This window comes from Ambystoma mexicanum, chromosome 5p (genome assembly GCF_040938575.1).
Source record: "Ambystoma mexicanum isolate Mex_15411 chromosome 5p, UKY_AmexF1_1, whole genome shotgun sequence".
Classification (NCBI taxonomy): domain Eukaryota; kingdom Metazoa; phylum Chordata; class Amphibia; order Caudata; family Ambystomatidae; genus Ambystoma; species Ambystoma mexicanum.
In genome coordinates, this window is record NC_090930.1 from 1289102765 (window position 1) to 1289121410 (window position 18646).

Genomic DNA, 18646 nt, shown 5'->3' on the forward strand with positions numbered 1-18646 from the left:
CCACCAGGCCCCCACTCGTGTCAACTCATGTCCCCCTGCACCCCCACCGCCCAGCACTGTAGGGCACCCTCCACCAGGCCCCCACTCCTGTCTCCCCGCACCCCCACCCCCAGCACTGTGGGGCACCCTCCACCAGGCCCCCACTCATGTCTCCCACCCCCACCCCCCAGCAGTGCGATTTGCCTGGGTACGTGTATTCCTGGGGTGCGCGGGTAGTCTTACACGCGATTTCATCAGGGTACGTGTTTTATGGGTCTGCGTGAACTTCCACACGCAATATTAGCAGGGTACGTGTATTCCAATGTGCGCAGGAAATTCCACACGCGAATCCAGCAGCCTACGTGTATTCCGGGGTGCCGTGGATTCCTACACGTGAATCGGCTGTGTGGATCCTCCCAGCTGTTCACTCTACACCCTCCACGGCCCCTGCAGGCGGCCCACACCACAGGGGACTGCCCTGCACATGTCCCGCAGGCAGGCCATCCACCATGGCCATGCCCCCCTAGCCAACCCACATGTCACCTTACACCACTGCCCACCAACGCAAGTCTCCCAGCACCCCCACCCCCCAGCATCCAGGGGCACCCTCCACCAGGCCCCCACTCATGTCCCCCTGCACCCCCACCCCCCTGCATCCAGGTGCACCCTCCACCAGGCCCCCACTCCTGTCTCCCTGCACCCCCACCCCCCTGCATCCAGGGGCACCCTCCACCAGTCCCCCACTCCTGTCTCCCAGCACCCACACCCCCCAGCACAGTAGGGCACCCTCCACCAGGCCCCCACTCCTGTCCCCCTGCACCCCCACCCCCCTGCATCCAGGGGCACCCTCCACCATGCCCCCACTCCTGTCTCCCTCCACCCCCACCCCCCAGCAGTGCAGGGCACCCTCCACCAGGCCCCCACTCCTGTCTCCCTGCACCCCCACGCCCCAGCAGTGCAGGGCACCCTCCACCAGGCCCCCACTCCTGTCCAACTCATGTCCCCCTGCATCCCCACCCCCCAGCATCCAGTGGCACCCTCCACCACGCCCCCACTCATGTCCAACTCATGTCCCCCTGCACCCCACCCCCAGCACTGTAGGGCACCCTCCACCAGGCCCCGACTCCTGTCTCCCTGCACCCCCACCCCCCTGTATCCAGGGGCACCCTCCACCAGGCCCCCACTCCTGTCTCCCAGCACCCACACCCCCTGCACTGTAGGGCACCCTCCACCAGGCCCCCACTCCTGTCCCCCTGCACTCCCACCCCCAGCACTGTAGGGCACCCTCCACCAGGCCCCCACTCCTGTCTCCCTGCACCCCCACCCCCTGCATCCAGGGGCACCCTCCACCAGGCCCCCACACATGTCTCCCAGCACCGCCACCCCCCAGCAGTCAGGGGCACCTGCCAGCAGGCCCCCACACATGTCCCCCAGCCAACACGTCATCACAATCTAGATCCCTGGCCCTTATGGGCAGCCTCCACATGCCAAACACCCACCCAAGTATTGCATCCACCCACTTAGAAATGCCAATTACATGATACAACCCCAATGGCAAGTACGTAAATGAAGACATGTCCCTCACATACACACAATGGGTGTCAGTGAATGTCAAAACCCATATCATGACATGCATGAAACCAATGTGATGATACTACACATTGAAGTATGATGGAAAAATGTGTATTAAAAGCAACATAAATGGAATCAAAAATAAACAAACGAAAATGGGAATTAAAAACAAAAAGCAGCATGTCCGTAAAATAATGTAAAACCACAAATCAAAATCCAAAGGAAAGGTGTCCAAAGTCACAGTTCACAAAAGTAAATCCAATGGAAAATTAAAACCAAAAACCATTGCTCCATGGGTAAAATAAAAAAATTAAATAAAATTCCCAACAGTCAACTATATACAGATAAACAATCCAGGGTCCATGATCCCAACAGAAGAAATGAAACCTATCTAATAACACTACCTAATAAAAAAACCTATATACAAAAATGTGGTCCATTGTCCAAAAGGTCCAAAAAATATAAAAAAGCAAAGGAAACCTAACACTAACTACAGAACTATTTACAAGGGCAGCGGGCCAGTCCGACGGCTCACTTCGGGATGTTCCGGGCCAGGGCATCATCGAACTCCTGCTCAATGTCCCAGAGGCGGTCCTCCTCCATGGCCCCGAGGGTCCGCAGGGCCGACGACATGTTCACCTCCAACTCCCTGCGGATTGCCTCGAGGCACTCGGTCCGCCTCAGGGCCCTATGCATGGAGTTCTCCGCCCTGACCATCGTGAGCCGTGCCTCTTCCGCCCGCTGCCGCTCTGCATCTATGGCGTGGCCCAACCGCTGCCACACGGAAGACACTTCCCGTCCTGGGTCCTCCTGCCCTCCAGCCGATGCCTGCCCCTCCGATGTCGAAGGCCCTGAGACATCATGGCTCCCACCTCATTGCTGCTGCTGCTCTGCCTGTGCCCGTGCCCTGGCTCCTGTTGCCTGCACATCCTTCACCGGCTGGGGTGCAGTCGTTGATGTGGCCATCCCTGCTGGACGTCCGACTCCCTGCTGTGGCAGGGATGCCTCCTCCACCAGCCTGGCCACACCGTCAGAGGCAGCTCCACAGGGCACCCAGGCGACAAATGGGTGGGAAGATGGCACGGAGGATGACTGGCGCATAGGGTGTTTAGTTGAGGAGGGGGTCGGAGCAAGCTGCAGCAAACAGAGGAATCCGGCCTGGGTGACCTGTCCTAGTAGGCCGACGCGGTCAACGAGCCATTCGAGATGATGTGCAGTCTCCTCATGAAAAGACTGCAGGTCACCTCGCATGGCCCGTTGACGCAACGCCACACCAGTAAGGACAGGCTCAACCCGTACCTGGATAGCCACGTCTGCAGGCAGAGGAAGCCAGTTGTTGTGAGCTCATCCCCTGCCTGAAAACGGGTCTGGACGTAGGCATCCCTGCTGGTGCAAGATGATGCAGTGACAGGATCAGGGACAGGATTGCACACAGGCACCTCCGCAGCGGCCTGTGCTGCCTCCTGTCCCTGGTCCTGCACTGCACCACTAGCACCAGTGGAATCCCAACCTCCAGACCCGGTCTCTGTCGCTTGCACGGCCTCCTCCTCCACCAAACCCCCCACCAACCTGGATGACTCCGTGCCATCTTCCCCCGTTGGGCCCTGTGGGGTCCCAGCTGCCCCTTCTGCTGCCGAGGAGTCCAACTCCGACCTCCGCCTCTTGGACCTCCCCCCGGCAGCTGCGGCCTGGGACGCGGCACAGGACTCCTCACTCCCCGACGAGACCACAACCTGGGAGGGGAGCCGGGCCTTGCGTCTCCGGCTGGCGGTGCGATCCCCGCCGCTGTGCTCCACAGCACCTTCTCCGCCCTCTTCATCAGTTAACGCTGCAGACAGGGAGAAATAAAACACAGGCATCAGGGCACTGTACAATGGACACATACACACATGACAGTTGTACATGAGTGGCATTGGCAAACCTCAGACATGGCATCACAATCGCCAACACACACGTCATTTCAACTCGCACGCATGAGCCATACCACAGCCATATCGCAACAGCCAGCACCATCCATACACATACAACAGCATGAGCAGGCAAAGGTGAGCCAGACATCACATGCAACACAGGGAGTGCACTACACATGCACACCACCACACTTGCATGCATGTGTACACCTCTGCCAACTGTCGCAGTGTTCAGATTTGCATCCATGTCACATCTGCCAATCAGGCTTCCACATCCCGCTGTCACATGCATCCATGTTGCATCACTGTTGCACCCTTGTCAAATACACACACATGCACATGTACACAGTGCTGATACATGCAGCTGAAAACAACATCCATGTGTGACATCACGAACATGCCTACTTACATACACATTCATCCAAACATGTGTGCCCACACAACTGCATTTGGCATTCAAGCCTACACACACAAGCACCATCCATGTCTCACACATGACAGCCCTTGCATGTGTTAGCCTCACGGCCCTGTACACCCCCCCATACTTGGCTCCATAAAAACACATGTGCAACCTGCACACTACTGGCACATCACCACACGCACAGCTCACAATCATGATGCATGTACACTTACCGCTCGGCTCCAGACGGGTCTGCCTCTCAAGGACCTGGACGTGGAGCGCTGGGGATATGCGTTCCAGGACCCTCATCTGATCATCCGACAAGTGGCCCCGGTGCCCCTTAGCATCCGCTGCCTTCAAGAGGCGCCGGGCCTTGTTGAGGGTCCTGGACCTGAAGTCCTGCCAGCGCTTCTTGACATGATGGAATAGTCGGACTGCCACCCCCTACACGTTGATGTCAGTCAAGATATCCATCCAGATCCGAGTCCGTCCTTCCTTGTCGGCACGCAAACTTCCAAAGAGGGCATCATACTGCCCCAGGACTTGCTCCACCATGACACCAACTTCGGTGGCAGTGAAGCTGGTGCCCCTCTGCCTCTCTGGCCGGGGGTTGTCAGTGGTGCCAGATGTTGCAGTGCCCGACATGAAAACCCCAGAGGCAGGAGTGGGTGGGCAACTGGGTCCTGGGGCTGGTCTGTGGAGCGATGGAATCCCAGTCGGGAGTCTTCAGTTCTAGCAGGGGTGGTCACAGCAACAGCACCCCTGGCTGATGTGCAGGCAGCAAATGGCAGGGCAAGTGGGCAGCAGGCAATCAGGTAGCAGCAGATGGCAGGTGGGAGCGTGCTCGGGGCTCTGGGGGGCAGTAATTCGCCCTTCTGGGCAGGAGCGTGGTTTTCCGTGTGCTTACGCGTGGCCAGCTTGATACGGAGTGATTTGGCACGTGAAAATCCAGCACGTCTGCGTGTAATTCGAGGAAAGGGCCTTAGCGCGTAAGCGCGTCACACAAGTACGCAAATTCATTGGCCAAAAGGCCACCAGTGCATATGCGCGTCTGTGACATGCGCGCGCGGGCGTTTCCCTGTACACGGGTGCATGTTACACGTCCAATGACTGCACGTCAGAGTGTCAGCTCGTGTAATTGGAGGATGGGCCTTAGCGCGTACATGCAGAAGTGACGCTGGACGTGTGGGCATGTTTAAAAGGTACGTGTAGAACGCCATTTCCTTGTACGTGCTTTTCGTGGAGAGCGAGTGGGTGAAATCTGTACTTCTTGTCGGTTCACACGCGATTTACTTCACGGCGTTCCAAGTTGGTACTCCCTGTTATCTCTGACAGCTTTTTCTCTTTTTGTCTTTTTCCTGGGCCTGTTTCCTCAAACAGTGTTCACTTCTCCTGTTGTCCTGTCTCCTCAGACAGCGTATAATTCTTCTTTTGGCGGGGGTGTTGCCAAAGCGCACACACGCGTATTTTTCACGCATTATTTCCTGGCAGATGTTGAGTCGTGCATGTATTTGACATCTGTGTTTGCCCCGTGTGTTGCCTACCCCTTCAGAGGTTAGTCTAGGCTGCGTGTGACATGCATACGTTCATTTTTGTGTTTCTGGGTGCCACAGCGTAGTGCAGGTTTATTTTTCCACGCATGTGGTCTAGGAGGGGTTGTGTGCACATTATCTCCCTTTTTCGGGGTGCCTGTGCGTTGCGTGACCCGTCATCTTCCCACAGGGGTCACATACAGCCTTGCTAGAGCACTAGGGGACGAATTCCATCTAGTACCCTACCCCTTTGACCCCCAATTGCCCAGGACAATAGTTTACTGCAACTCCCATACGCACAACAACATCAGTGCCATGGTTGGGAGGCGAGCACGCGGTAAGGGTGGCAAAGGTGGGTGAGCCACAAGAGGTGGCCGTGGTGGATACGGTAGGGGATGTGGCTGGGACTTGCAGGGTGCCGCTATCCCCCCATGTGTGGGTGACCTGTCAGGGACACCCATGCCCCCCCCGGTTGAGGCTAAGGTGGCTGACACCATCCCTGCTCAGCCCTTGTTGGACCAGCCCATTGTGGCACCAGACCTGGCACAGGGTGACTCCATGGCTGACTTCCAGGTCAGCAGGTCTAGGCCACATGTGGCGGTGCACGTTGGTGTCACCAGCCCACGTGGATCAGGGGCAGCTATGTCATCTGCTGCCCCGAGTAGGCAGGGTGGGGAGGCTGCAGGGGCAGCTGCGGCTCCATCCACCCCAGCTCTGAGTCTCCCAGCCAGGACAGTGTCGGTCCTAGTCCATCCTGCTGACGTCCCCCCTGACTACATCAAACTTCAGCTAATGCCTGCACCAAGTCCCATGGTGAGTGTTCATTCCCACACTCCTAGTCCACAGTCCACCGGGGCTCCTGCCCCTAGTGTCCAGAGCGGCGTAGGACACTCAGTATCACCACCACCTTCCAAGCGGAAGAGGAAGAGTGCTCGTCCAGTAAAGGCTGATGCCCCAGACACAGCTACACAGTCCGGCCCACCAAGGAAGCCCAGGTTCAATCAGGCCGAACTTGATGCACTTGTGGAGTATGTGTCCGCACATGACAGCGAAATGGTGATTACTGCAGGATGCAAGACCACACCTGCACAACGTCAGGCACACTGTCAGACCATCGCGGAAATCATAAGTGCCCTTGGATTCGTGAGGCGCACAGCTAATGATTGCTACAAGCGTTGGAATGACCTAAAACGCAGGGCAAAGAAAAAGCTGGCCTCAAGTCATGCCGCAGCTCTAGTGACTGGAGGTGGGTCTCCAGCAGAGGACATAGAACTCACTCCACATGAGTATGTTGCTGGGACCTACGTCACGGAGGAACAGATCCAAGGCGTGGGAGACCTGCCAGATTACGAGGCATTGTCCCGTGAGTGCACATGCATGTGTGTGTCATCCATGTGCATGGTTTGTGTGTGAGTGCTCTGATTGAGTGCCAGGTGAGGGGGTGTGTGCCTGAGTGGTTTGGGTCACCCATGCGCTTCATCCAATATATTCTGAGCACCAGGATTTGGGTGTTGCAGTATCCCTTCTGGCAACAGTAGACATTCAGCCCAACCTCACGCCAGTTGCCCTTGAAGTGTCATCTTGCCTCAACATAGTTGCATATTATTCTGTGTTCATTCAGGCTGATTGTCACCATTCCACCACTTTCACTAGGCATTTCTCAGTCCTATTGTCACATGTGTGACATGGCTAGGGTACATGCCATCTGTGTGATGGGATGTGTCATGTATGTGTATTGGACATGCCAATCACAGGCCAATGTGTGATGGCACTGCTAGCCAGCATGCATCAAATGTGTTGGTCTTCCATCTTGGTGTCATCATTGTGTGCCATTTGCCTCCCCTTCACACGCAGTGACAGTGCATGCATGGGAGGGTTATAGTCATGTGGGACATGTGTCATTGAAGTACTGTTTCTGTTGCTTCTCAGCCCTAATTGTTTGCCATGGTGCTAATGCCTGTTCCCAATTCTTTTCTTTCATGTCTTTGCAGGGGATGACGCACTTGATACTGCTGGGGTTGTGGAGATGGTGCAGACCCAGGAGGGGTCTCAGGCCCGACCGGGAACCAGTGAGGGACGTGGTGTGGTGGTGGGTGAGAACCCACATTTGCTGCAGACCATCATCTCAAGGGGTGTTTCTGGGTGCACCTCCCCCGAGCTCTATTCAGGTGTCGATTCGGATGATGAGACCTACGTGCCGTCACAGGTAAGTGTTTCTGGGAGGGATTCTGTACTGTCCAACCCATCTGCACCAGGGGTAGAACCATCAATGGGGATGTCACTGTTGGTAGGTCCGCCTTTGGTGGTTACGGATGCAGTGTCACACTCCGCTACATCTGATCCTGTTCCTGGGCCAGCAGATCAGTGGGGGAATGCAGTCCTGCAGCCTCAGGCAGTGCCGGCACAGCAAGGCGCAGTTCGCCTTGCCCCAGACAGGTGTGGTGCGTGCCGATGCTGTGGCCATACGCCACCTGGCAATACCGCATGGGAGCAATCCATATACGGTATGGCAAACCAACAGGCAGCATCAACTGAGATGATGGCTCCAGCCATGGATAGGGTGGCCACTTCCATTGTCCCCCCCGAAAGGCTGATGGAGCGACTACAGCAGGCAACAGACTCCATTAGCCAGTCACACAGGGAGGACATGTTGACGTCCAACAGGGACAGGCGGGCGGCACTGGAGACTCTGCGGGAAGCCATTTCTATTGAGTCCCAGGGCCACAGGGAAGCCCTGAGGTTGGAACTCCGTCAGCTCAGGGTAACTCTGGTTGAGCTTGAGGCTTCAGCTAACACGAGGACAGAACAGCAGCTGGAGCTGCTCACACGTACGCTAACAGCTTAGATGCAGGCAACTAGGGAGGAGGTCCGGGCATCCCGTGAGTTGTTGCATGGGGACCTCCGCACAATTATCCTCCAGAACCAGACCTTCCACACCCGCATACTTGCAGCCATGGAGGACCAGACTAGGGCTTTGCGTGGGCTGCCTCCCATATTGCCACCACCTCCTGATGCAGCTGCAGAGGGTGAGGAGAGCGACAGCAGCGATTCTCCCACAATAGGGTAGCCGTGCAGGCCATGAGCCCATGGAGGTGTTTTTTTGTTTGCAAGATCCACACAGGTGGGTTGTGGTGTGCACCCTGTCCTCGGACCTCCTGGGTGGCCTCCTCCACCCCCCCCAGGCCCATTCATGGCCATTTTTGATTTTTTATTTTTGATTTTTGATTTTTGATTTTTGTTTTTTGATTTTTGATTTTTGATTTTTGATTTTTGATTTTTGATTTTTTGGACAGTGTGTTGCCTTGTGTGGCTCCCGTGGGCATACGCTGTATTGTGGCTGGGCACATGCAGGCTTGTCCTGAATTTGGGTCAGATGCTTGGGTTTGTGTGACACACACCCCCCCTGCTTCCCGTTTCCATGGGCTTGCAAAGGGTGTGCCCAAGTGACATTGATTTACATGGTGACGTTGCACTCCCATTTGATGTGTGGGCAGTCTGTAGTCAATACTGAGTATACATTCCTAGTGCATATTGTTGTTGTATTGTACACTGCATGGTGTATTGATATGTGCCTCTGCATCCATCTCATCCTCCTAATTTGCAGGTCCATTTGTAATGTCTTCACAAGGCGGTCTACTTTGGAAATGGAGTCCATGTTGTAAGCAGTGCACCTACACTTTTGTGTGGCGCTAACACTGTACAGTTGGAATTGTTCGAAGTGCTGGCATTATCAGGTAGTGAACCTACCAATTTTTTAAGTCCGTACTGTCATGTTTCTGGTAGGTTGGAGGTTGTATAGGTCATTAGTATTATTGGTAAGTATTTGGTAATGTGTGTTGTTGGTCCTGCATTACTGTGAGCATTTCATGTGTGTCCAGTTTCCATTAGGGACACTGTAGTTTGTGACACTTGTGTCATGTTGTGGGGACTAATTTGTTTGCTCTCACATAGCATGACATGCCATGGTGTGTTGTGTGGCGGTGCCGGGGAGGGGTTGGGTGACATGGCACTGTTCTCATGTTGTATTTAGCAAGTGGGTATTCATTTTTGCTGCATAGAAGTGTGTCTTTTGATGACACTGCATTGGTGGTGTTTGTGTAGGTAGGGATGCACACATTGTGACACTTCCAGGTGAACAATCTCAGGCTGCTATGGTTCTGACAGTTGACTGTCCCTTAATTCATCATAATTGTCAGATTGAGTCATCATTGATTGTCAGATGGTATGTGCCAGGGCTGTGTGCACTCCACAGGGGTGTGATTTCTATGTGAAGTAATTAGCCACCAGCTGCGTACGGGCTGCCTCACCCTGTGCCCTTTCCCCTCCCATGCGCAGCGGGCGTGCATGTGGTTGGGGATGTGGGGGCACCACCATGTCCACAGCCAGGCTCCGGCGTGTTGCAACATTGTGCAGGACACATGCTGCCACTATGATCCTGCACACTACTGGGGGAGCGTATAACAGCTGCCCGCCAGAACGGTCAAGGGAGCGAAAGCATGACTTGAGCACTCCGAATGTGCACTCCATTATGCCCCGTGTTGCAATATGGGCTGTGTTGTATCTTACCTCTGGAGGCGTGATGGGGTTCCGAATTGGCGTCATCATGTGGGTGCTCAGAGGGTAGGCACTGTCCCCTGGGGAGGTGGTGATGGGGATCATTAGTGGGGTATTGACATTACTCTGTATCTGTCATGCATGCATGTGCTGTGGCATTTATACTCACCAAGCAGCCATGCATCGCCCTGCCGCCCAGCTTCCATGTCCCGGTTTAGGGTTGACATCCTGTAAATGAAGCTGTCGTGGGTGGACCCTGGATAGTTGGCATATACTGAGGTGATGATTGCCTTGGAATCACATACTACCTGGATGTTGATGGAATGCCAGTGCTTGCGGTTTCTATAGATGTGCTCAGATGCCCCGGGGGGACGTAGAGCCACATGGGTGCAATCAATGGCACCTAGCAATTTGGGGAATTGCGCTACCCTGTAGAAATCCTGGCTGACAGCCTGCCTTTCTGCAGGTGTTCTGGGCAGGTATATGTGCCTGCGGACTGATGGGCGTGCAGTGATGATGGCCAACACCTGGTGTAGGCACCGTGACTGTGTGGCCTGTGACCCCCCCACTATGGCACTTGTCCGCTGAAATGATCCGGTAGCCAAGAAGTGCAGTAGATTGAGGACCTTCTCCAGGGGGCTGAGTGCTTGGGAGCACAGGGTGGGTGATGTGAGGTCATCCTCCCACTCACTGACCAGGTCGAGTATTATGTGTGGTGGAAACCTGTACCTCCCATACACCTGGTCATCAGGCATACCAAATAGGTTGGTTCTGGGTGTGAAGATTCTGGCCCTGACTATCCTTCTCCTCCATCTGCGGTATCCCACGGCCACTTCTGCTAGGAACGGTATATTCATCCTGGCGTCTAAGCTTGTTTGTTGTTTGCACACTCTTTTATGCTGCGCGGGACGTGCGCCTGCTTCATGCTGGCGTACGTGTTTCTGGATTGGACCTTTTTTTTTTGCGCGTTGTAGGTGACCGTGTAAATCTTCCCGCCACCCCAGGAATACACGTAACACGCTCTCGCAGGCCCAGTCACAAGTAAATATTCCCGCCCACCCCTGAAATACACGTACCCTGCAAATTTGCATGTGAAACCTCCCGCGCACCCCGAAATACACGTACCCAGGGCAATCGCGCGTGGAACTTCCCGCGAACCCCGTAATACACGTACCCTGATGAAATCGCGTGTAAGACTACCCGCGCACCCCTGGAATACACGTACCCAGGCAAATCGCACTGCTGGGAGGTGGGGGGGTGGGAGACATGAGTTGGACATGAGTGGGGGCCTGGTGGAGGGTGCCCTACAGTGCTGGGGGGTGGGAGTGCAGGGGGACATGAGTTGGACATGAGTGGGGGCCTGGTGGAGGGTGTCCCTGGATGCAGGGGGGTGGGGGTGCAGGGGGACATGAGTTGGACATGAGTGGGGGCCTGGTGGAGGGTGCCCCTGGATGCAGGGGGGTGAGGGTGCAGAGGGACATGAGTTGGACATGAGTGGGGCCTGGTGGAGGGTGCCCCTGGATGCAGGGGGTGAGTGGAGGGTGCCCCTGGATGCAGGGGGGTGAGGGTGCAGGGGCACATGAGTTGGACATGAGTGGGGGCCTGGAGGAGGGTGCCCCTGACTGCTGGTGGGTGGGGGTGCAGGGGGACATAAGTGGGGGCCTGGTGGAGGGTGCCTCTGGATGCAGGGGGGTGGGAGTGCAGGCAGACATGAGTTGGACATGAGTGGGGGCCTGGTGGAGGGTGCCCCTGGATGCAGGGGGGCGGGGGTGCAGGGGGACATGAGTTGGACATGAGTGGGGCCTGGTGGAGGGTGCCCCTGGATGCATGGGGGTGGGAGTGCAGGGGGAAATGAGTTGGACATGAGTGGGGACCTGGTGGAGGGTGCCCCTGGATGCTAGGGGGTGGGGGTGCTGGGAGACATGAGTGGGGGCCGGGTGGAGGGTGCCCCTGGATGCAGGGGGTGGGGGTGCAGGGGGACATGAGTTGGACATGAGTGGGGCCTGGTGGAGTCTGCCCCTGGATGCAGGAGGGTGGGGGTGCAGGGGGACATGAGTTGGACATGAGTGGGGGCCTGGTGGAGGGTGCCCCTGACTGCTGGGGTGTGGGGGTGCTGGGAGACAGGAGTGGGGGCACGGTGGAGGGTGCCCCTGGATGCAGGGGGGTGGGGGTGCAGGGGGACAGGAGTGAGGGCGTGGTGGAGGGTGCACTGCACTGCTGGGGGGTGGGGGTGCAGGGAGACAGGAGTGGGGGCATGGTGGAGGGTGCCCCTGGATGCAGGGGAGTGGGAGTGCAGGGGGACAGGAGTGGGGGCCTGGTGGAGGGTGCCCTACAGTGCTGGGGGTGTGGGTGCTGGGAGACAGGAGTGGGGGCCTGGTGGAGGGTGCCCTACAGTGCTGGGGGGTGGGGGTGCAGGGGACATGAGTTGGACATGAGTGGGGGCCTAGTGGAGGGTGCCCCACAGTGCTGGGGGGTGGGGGTGCAGGGGGACATGAGTTGGACATGAGTGGGGCCTGGTGGAGGGTGCCCCTGGATGCAGGGGAGTGGGGGTGCAGGGGGACATGAGTTGGACATGAGTGGGGGCCTGGTGGAGTGTACCCTGGATGCTGGGGGGTGGGGGTGCTGGGAGACATGAGTGGGAGCCTGGTGGAGGGTGCCCTACAGTGCTGGAGAGTGGGGGTGCAGGGGGACATGAGTTGGACCTGAGTGGGGGCCTGGTGGAGGGTGCCCCTGGATGCTGGCGGTGGGGGTGCTGGGAGACATGAGTGGGGGCTTGGTGGAGGGTGCCCTACAGTGGTGGGGGATGGGGGTGCAGGGAAACAGGAGTGGGGGCCTGGTGGAGGGTGCCCTGCACTGCTGGGGGGTGGGGGTGCTGGGAGACAGGAGTGGGGGCATGGTGGAGGGTGCCCCTGGATGCAGGGGGATGGGAGTGTAGGGGGACAGGAGTGTGGGCCTGGTGGAGGGTGCCCTACAGTGCTGGGGGGTGTGGGTGCTGGGAGACAGGAGTGGGGGCCTGGTGGAGGGTGCCCCTGGATGCAGGGGGGTGGGAGTGCAGGGGGACATGATTGGGGGCCTGGTGGAGGGTGCCCCTGGATGCTGGGGGGTGCTGGGAGACTTGCGTTGGTGGGCAGTGGTGCAAGGTGACATGTGGGTTGGCTGGGGGGCATGGTCATGGTGGATGGGCTGCCTGCGGGACATGTGCAGGGGTGCAGGGTAGTCCCCTGTGGTGTGGTCCGCCTGCACGGGCCGTGGAGGGTGTAGAGGGAACAGCTGGAAGGACCCACATGGCCAATTCACGTGTGGGACTCCCCGGCACCTCCGGAATACACGTAGGCTGCTGGATTCACGTGTGGAATTTCCCGCGCACCTGGAGTACATGTACCCTGCTGAAATTGCGTGTGGAACTTCACGCGCACACCGAAATACACGTACCCTGCAAATTCGCGTGTGAAACTTCCCGCACACCCCAAAATACACGTACCCAGGGCAATCGCGTGTGGAACTTCCCGCGAACCCTGTAATACACGTACCCTGCCGATATCGTGTGTGGAAGTTCACGCGGACCCATAATACACGTACCCTGATGAAATTGCGTGTAAGACTACCTGCGCACCCCTGGAATACACGTACCCAGGCAAATTGTACTGCTGGGGGGAGGGGGTGGTGGGAGACATGAGTGGGGGCCTGGTGGAGGGTGCCCCACAGTGCTGGGAGTGGGTGTGCAGGGGGACAGGAGTGAGGGCCTGGTGGAGGGTGCCCTGCACTGCTGGGGGGTGGGGTGCTGGGAGACATGCGTTGGTGGGTAGTAGTGCAAGGTGACATGTGGGTTGGCTGGGGGGCATGGCCATGGTGGATGGGCTGTCTGCGGGACATGTGCAGGGGTGCAGGGTAGTCCCCTGTGGTGTGGGCCACCTGCAGGGGCCGTGGAGGGTGTAGAGGGTGTAGAGGGAACAGCTGGGAGGACCCACACGGCCAATTCACGTGTGGGACTCACCGGCAGACCCGAAATACACGTAGGCTGCTGGATTCGGGTGTGGAATTTCCCGCGCACCTGAGTACACGTACCCTGCTGAAATTGCGTGTGGAACTTCACGCGAACCCCGTAATACACGCACACAATATTTTTCACACAGCGGGTGTCCGTGTTTGTCGGTACCCCTTTGCACCTCATTTGTCCTAGAGGGCCACAGTATGGATCATTCATCATAGCTGTATATGGGTGCTTTTTGTTAGTGCACATTTTGGCGCACATTTATTTCAGGGGCAGGGACGCTACCACCTGCTTTCTTGTGGTGTACTTGTTTGGCCCTGTGCGCGTCTTTGACCGTACGCTCTTTTTCCCTATTCAATTCCATGAATACGAGTTGTAGGCGAGCGTGTGGGCGTTCCGCGCACTTGTCTCCTGTACTTCCCCGTGACGCCCATATTTTCACGTGTTGTTCCCCATTCTGAGTGTTACACCCCGTGTTCTGCCTACTTTTGTAATGTGCGGCACGCTATGTGCGATTTCGCAGCGGCCGTGGCGCACGCCGTTGGATGGCCTGTGCGCCGGCGTGTGCCGCGCACTTTTTCAGTGCACATCCAATATTTTTCTCGCGCACGGACTTCCATGAATCCATGTGCGCTGGTTTCCCTGCGATTTTCGCAGTTGCACTGCGATTTTCGCGCTTTTACTGCGAATCGCACATTTTGGCACATCTGCGCCAGAATTTTTGGCGCACATTAATTCCATGAATCGGCCTGTAAATGTCCTTTTGAATTATGATACATGTTATACAATTGCAAGTTTTTATGTGAGAAATTGCTGTCATTTTAGGTGTATGGGGGAGTTATGGATAGCATGATATTTTATTGTATTATATTTTGTTAACTGTATTAACCAATTTTATTATGTCATTACCTTAACATTATTATTTTTGATAGTTTTTTGTTGGTTTAACCAAATTAGTTTTGTAAATGTTTTCTCCAAATAATTTCAACTTTATTTTTACAGTTATGTGATTACTGCTTTTGAGTCTTTGCTTGATACTAGCATGCGCTGTAAGAGCATGTAGTATAAGTGTTTGCACGGCATAAGAGCATGGTGCATAACAGCATGTGGCATAAGTGTATGTGGCGTAAGTCTGCGTGTTGTACATTTCTGTGCTATAAGAGAGTGTGTCATAAGGTTATATGTCACGTGTGTTGAAGGTGCATGCATTGTTGGAGAATGTATTGTTGGAGCATGTGTTGTAGGTGTACGTGCATGTGTTGTAAGTTCATGTGTTGTAGGTGCACTTGTTGTAGGTGAAAATGTTATAGGAACATGTGTCTAGAGTGTGGGTGATAACAGTGTGTGTCATAAGAGTGTGAGTAATAGTGCCTGCAATAGTCGTGCATATCATTGGATTATGTTTTAGAAGAGTGTGTCATAGGACTGTGTGATGCCCAGCTTCCATGTCCCGGTTTAGGGTTGACATCCTGTAAATGAAGCTGTCGTGGGTGGACCCTGGATAGTTGGCATATACTGAGGTGATGATTCCCTTGGAATCACATACTACCTGGACGTTGATGGAATGCCAGTGCTTGCGGTTTCTATAGATGTGCTCAGATGCACCGGGGGGACGTAGAGCCACATGGGTGCAATCAATGGCACCTAGCACTTTGGGGAATTGCGCCACCCTGTAGAAATCCTGGCTGACAGCCTGCCTTTCTGCAGGTGTTCTGGGCAGGAATATGTGCCTGCGGACTGATGGGCGTGCAGTGATGATGGCCAACACCTGGTGTAGGCACCGTGACTGCGTGGCCTGTGACACCCCCCACTATGGCACTTGTCCGCTGAAATGATCCGATAGCCAAGAAGTGCAGTACATTGAGGACCTTCTCCAGGGGGCTGAGTGCTTGGGAGCACAGGGTGGGTGATGTGAGGTCATCCTTCCACTCACTGACCAGGTTGAGTATTATGTGTGGTGGAAACCTGTACCTCCCATACACCTGGTCATCAGGCATACCAAATAGGCTGGGTCTGGGTGTGAAGATTCTGGCCCTGACTATCCTTCTCCTCCTCCTGCGGTATACCACGGCCACTTCTGCTAGGAACGGTATATTCATCCTGGCGTCTGAGCTTGTTTGTTGTTTGCGCACTCTTTTATGCTGCGCGGGACGTGCGCCTGCTTCATGCTGGCGTACGTGTTTCCGGATTGGACCTTTTTTTTTTTGCGCGTTGTAGGTGAACGTGTAAATCTTCCCGCCCACCCCAGGAATACACGTAACACGCTCTCCCAGGCCCAGTCGCAAGTAAATATTCCCGCCCACCCCTGAAATACACGTACCCTGCAAATTCGCGTGTGAAACTTTCCGCGCACCCCGAAATACACGTACCCAGGGCAATCGCGTGTGGAACTTCCCGCGAACCCCGTAATACACGTACCCTCCTGATATCACGTGTGGAAGTTCACGCGGACCCATAATACACGTACCCTGATGAAATCGCGTGTAAGACTACCCGCGCACCCCTGGAATACACATACCCTGGCAAATCGCACTGATGGGGGGTGGGGGGGTGGGAGACATGAGTTGGACATGAGTGGGGGCCTGGTGGAGGGTGCCCTACAGTGCTGGGGGATGGGAGTGCAGGGGGACATGAGTTGGACATGAGTTGGGGCCTGGTGGAGGGTGTCCCTGGATGCAGGGGGGTGAGGGTGCAGGGGGACATGAGTTGGACATGAGTGGGGCCTGGTGGAGCATGCCCTGGACGCTGGGGGGTGGGGGTGCTGAGAGACATGAGTGGGAGCCTGGTGGAGGGTGCCCTACAGTGCTGGAGGGTGGGGGTGCAGGGGGACATGAGCTGGACATGAGTGGGGGCCTGTTGGAGGGTGCCCCTGGATGCTGGCGGTGGGGGTGCTGGGAGACATGAGTGGGGGCCTGGTGGAGGGTGCCATACAGTGCTGGGGGGTGGGGGTGCAGGGGGACAGGAGTGGGGGCCTGGTGGAGGGTGCCCTGCACTGCTGGGGGGTGGGGGTGCAGGGAGACAGGAGTGGGGGCATGGTGGAGGGTGCCCCTGGATGCAGGGGGTGGGGGTGCAGGGGGACAGGAGTGGGGTCCTGGTGGAGGGTGCCCTAAAGTGCTGGGGGGTGGGGGTGCAGGGGGACATGAGTTGGACATGATTGGGGGCCTGGTGGAAGGTGCCCCTGACTGCTGGTGGGTGGGGGTGCATGGGGACAGGAGTGGGGGCCTGGTGGAGGGTGCCCTGCACTGCTGGGGGGTGGGGGTGCTGGGAGACATGCGTTGGTGGGCAGTAGTGCAAGGTGACATGTGGGTTGGCTGGGGGGCATGGCCAAGGTGAATGGGCTGCCTGCGGGATATGTGCAGGGGTACAGGGTAGTCCCCTGTGGTGTGGGCCACCTGCAGGGGCCGTGGAGGGTTTAGAGGGTGTAGAGGGAACAGCTGCGAGGACCCACTCGGCCAATTCACGTGTGGGACTCCCCAGCACCCCCGAAATACACGTAGGCTGCTGGATTCGCGTGTGGAATTTCCCGCGCACCCGGAGTACACGTACTCTGCTGAAATTGCGTGTGCGACTTCACGCAAACCCCGTAATTCACGCACACGATATTTTTCACACAGCGGGTGTCCGTGTTTGTCGGTACCCCTTTTCACCTCATTTCTCCTAGAGGGCCACAGTATGGATCATTCATCATAGCTGTATATGGGTGCTTTTTGTTAGCGCACATTTTGGCGCACATTTATTTCAGGCACAGGGACGCTACCGCCTGCTTTCTTGTGGTGTACTTGTTTGACCCTTTGCACGTCTTTGACCGTGCGCTGGTTTTCCCTATTCAATTCCATGAATACGAGTTGTAGGCGAGCGTGTGGGCGTTCCGCGCACTTGCCTCCTGTACTTCTCCGTGACGCCCATATTTTCATGCGTTGTTCCCCATTCTGAGTGTTACGCCCCGTGTTCCGCCTACTTTTGTAATGTGCGCCACGCTATGTGCGATTTCGCAGCGGCCGTGGCGCACGCCGTTGGATGGCCTGTGCGACGGTGTGCGCTGTGCACTTTTTCAGCGCGCATCCAATATTTTTCTCGCGCACGGACTTCCATGAATCGATGTGCGCTGGTTTCCCTGCGATTTTCGCAGTTGCACTGCGATTTTCGCACTTTTACTGCGAATCGCACGTTTTGGCACCTCTGCGCCAGAATTTTTGGCGCACATTAATTCCATGAATGTCCTTTTGAATTATGATACATGTTATACAATTGCAAGTTTTTATGTGAGAAATTGCTGTCATTTTAGGTGTATGGGTGAGTTAAGGATAGCATGATATTTGATTGTATTATATCTTGTTCACTGTATTAACCAATTTTATTATGTCATTACCTTAACATTATTATTTTTGATCGTTTTTTGTTGATTTAACCGAATTAGTTTTGTAAATGTTTTCTCCAAATAATTTCAACTTTATTTTTACAGTTATGTGATTACTGCTTTTGAGTCTTTGCTTGATACTAGCATGCGCTGTAAGAGCATGTAGTATAAGTGTTTGCATGGCATAAGAGCATGGTGCATAACAGCATGTGGCATAAGTGTATGTGGCGTAAGTCTGCGTGTTGTACATTTCTGTGCTATAAGAGAGTGTGTCATAAGGTTATATGTCACGTGTGTTGAAGGTGCATGCATTGTTGGAGAATGTATTGTTGGAGAATGTGTTGTAGGTGC